The sequence below is a fragment of the Belonocnema kinseyi genome, chromosome 9, assembly GCF_010883055.1.
Source record: "Belonocnema kinseyi isolate 2016_QV_RU_SX_M_011 chromosome 9, B_treatae_v1, whole genome shotgun sequence".
In the NCBI taxonomy this organism is placed as follows: Eukaryota; Metazoa; Arthropoda; class Insecta; order Hymenoptera; family Cynipidae; genus Belonocnema; species Belonocnema kinseyi.
In genome coordinates, this window is record NC_046665.1 from 96,709,375 (window position 1) to 96,713,137 (window position 3,763).

Below are 3,763 nucleotides of genomic sequence, written 5' to 3' on the forward strand. Positions count from 1 at the left end.
AAATGTTTGGTATTGGATATTGTTGACAGATGACAATACGCCAATTAGCGCAAATGGTAAGTTCCGACAGTGCCTACAAGTGTGCCTACTGGCCGCTAGATGTCAATACCGGTTTCATATGTATACACCTGGTAATCTGTAGGAACTTAATTCCAAATTTGAAAAAATGTAATCCTTCCAAATCAAGCATGAAATTTATGTCTAATTATAAGCATTTACGAAAATTCTCTATTTGAAAATAAAGATTCTAATTCTTCGCGGAAATCCGATGTTCCAAGGCAGAATCATCATATCAGCGTCCTGAAGCATATAAAACATTTAATAAAAATTAATTCTTTTGGTCTCGTGGAATATTGATCCTCATCTTATTTATACTGAAATCGATTTCAATTCAATATTGACTATTCTATTTTTCTTAAAATTATTTGGTTAAATGTTTTACTTCTTTGTTGGAAATTTCTCCCTTTTACTTAAAAGTTAAACTGCTGAGTCCTAAATACAACCAATTTATTGATAATTATGATTATTTTCATAAATCATTTTTTTTTGTTTACTATTTTTTTCTGATCTGCAAAATTGAAACATTTTATTCTTAGTTTAAATAGATCTTTTCTAATTATAAATTCAACTATTTTGTTCAAAATTTGTGGATTTGGTTAAAAATGCATCTTTTTGGACTGAAAATTGAAATTTTTGGTTAAAGATAGTTTTCTTAAGTTAAATCGTTTTTCGTTAATGATTAATAATTTCAGTTAAAAATTTATTTCTTTGGCTCTGCTCTGTAAAAAATTTATTTATCTGATTAAAGAATAATCATTGTAGTTGAAATAATTGTTCCAAGAGTTACTGCTTTCGGGTTGAAATTAATTTTCTTACCTGTTTTTAAATAATTAAAAATATATCAAATAAGAAGTTTCAAACTCTTTTATGAGGAAAATCTTCTTTCGTAAATACTTTATAATTTTTACAGGAGATCGTATTGTCCGCACCTAAGAACTGAGCAACGCTCGTCGACTTAAATCACAGTTGCGCTAATTCTGTTTCTAATTTATATAAAACTTATAATGAAATCAATTACACATTTTGTTTATGAAAAAATCACTTTTGGTCAAAGAAATTAAATTTCCGTTAAAATCTTCTGTGAGCTGTAATATGTTTGGATGTCGGTATTTTTCTTTGTAAAACGGCAACCGATAAATGGCATCATCGTCAGTTCCTAATAGTACAAAACTGAGCTCGAATTTCTGTTTCCTAAAGGTAATCGAACCTTCTGGAAATAATCAAACTTTAAAAAAATAATACAACCCTTTGAAAATCTGTACGTGACATTTAATCAGATATATTCTAAGCCTAAATGCGGCACATTACTGGCAAATCTATAATAATGTCCAAGAACTGAAAAAAACCATTGGTTAAAAAGAGACGTAGCTATCTTCATCTCTTTTACTGAATTACATTTTCTAGTTTTTGGAATTAAAAATAGGTTTGCTGGTGAGGTGCTGCAACTAGGATTTTAATCTCTCTAAGTGGTTATTCGGCCTCTTCACCTTTCAGTGGTGTGGCGTACGCGCTAATGTACCGGTGTGTGTGTGTGTGTGTGTGTGATATGGCTGATTCTTATTTCTCTTTCAAACAAATGTGATTGCTGCAGAGAAAAACATGCGAGATGAAAATGAATCTGCCAATTAGGTGTGTCATAAGTTAATAAAAACTGTATGTTGAAAAAAAAGTACAATATTTAATATTTGCGTGTGTGTATTTTAGGTTAACCTGTCTAGTATAGCAAGGGGCTCTAAAAGCAGCGGCTCATATAGTGAAACTTGCAGATCCATTTTACAATTTTTACACGTTGGTTTTTCTATTCCTCCATTGCAGGAACTTTTTAAACGAATACAGGCGACATTGTAATAATTCTAAAATTAGTTGTTGTAGAAGTTTTATTGTTTGTTGTAGGGCTTCAACAGTGCAAGACAAATATTGTTAACATTCAATTAATGAAAAATACTTAAATCTTTAGATAAACATTTCAAATTTTTATTTTTCGCTCTGTAGATATAGTCTGGGTAAAAATTTATTTGGAAGTTATCTGCGTCAATTCAAACCTTTACTATTTCACATAAGCAATTAATTAGACATCTTACCTCAAAATGTGTACCTTTACTTAAACTTAATAATCCGAATTTTTAAGTACATTTGAAAAATTTGGGATTATAATGACAATTAAAGATATTTGTAACCAATTATTATGAATTGTATAGTCCCTAAGATTTTATTACAATGTAAATCATTATGTATATCAATTAATATTGGTGCGCACAAGATTTGCTCCCGAACTATCAGAACGCGGCAAACGAAAAGATCACGTGATCAATTGTGATAATTATAATTAGTAATTTAAATAGCATTCTATGAGCGTGTGTGAAGAGGGTCTGCCTTCGAATTTTAAGCGAAACATGAAAATCCTCATTTCCTGACTTGACGTTTCGACTGATTACATTCTAGCCAGAGGGACTAATTTAATTTATGTACATCAAGTGAACCACGCTTACGCCAAGCAAATGTAGCATCAGTATAATCCTGGTTCTTTTATAACCATTATAATCTACTCCTTGATTTGTATCGACTTTCATCTTGCGGATAACCACCGAACGTCTGAATCATTGACAAAATATAACATCTCTTCTCCATCGAAGTGAATCACCAAATCGATAAGTAGCATCGTCTGATTATGAGTACGAAAATTTCTAGTCCATTTTGTACAACTTTTTTCAGTCGATCTTATCTATAGATTACAGGGCATTATGGCTACCACATCATCTTACCTTAATTATTAATTATTTATTTTTATAAAGACCGTAACCCGATTGACTTTGCATGAATGAATGTGTGTATGTGTACGTTTTTTACAGTAACGCGTATTATTGATATCCAAATTAAACATGCAACACAGAAAATCGCCGATCCTCCAATGTAAACCGAAATCAGTGTTCAATAGAGTTGCAACAAATTTGAATCACACAGGTTCATTCGGAGAATCGTATAGCGACACTAGCGCAATCTACAAGTAGGTGGTAAACTAAAGCGTATCCATGTGTTCGTGCACGTAAATGTATATATTATTTGAATGTGTTGCATGAATTAAAACTGGAGAAAATAAACGAATTAATTCCAAATTACACAAATTTAAGACGAAAAATAAATACTGTTTCCTGTAATATTTTACGGCATAAATTTGTACAATTTTGCAATAATTCTCCAATAAATGAAGAATTACGTAACACATGAAATGTAACCTTTTTTGAACATTTTACTTATTCACATTATAATAGACAAGTGAAATCAGTGACATCCTGGCACAGCACAAACACTTCAATTTAATTTAACTTTGTTTATTTTTCAATGTCCTCATTTCACTTCATACGGCGAGACACAACTTTTTTGAACTTAGCAAAATTTGAAGTTTGTTGACGGAACCATAACCTCAACGAACATTAGAATGGCGACGCCAAGATATTTTAAGAAAATATTACCCCCACTTATGCCCCTACAGTAGAGCCTTCTACAAGGAGGTGGATAACTACAAAAGTATATGTGATAACACGCGCCCACGGGAGTCGACCCAGCCTGAGTGCAACGTGAAGTGTCGTCTACAAACTGTAAGTCACTGTGACGGCTTGCGTATTGCCGTCGATTAAACTCGTTGATTTTATAATCTCAGTCGATAAAGAAGAAACTTTCTTTATCGTTGGATACGAGTTAATTT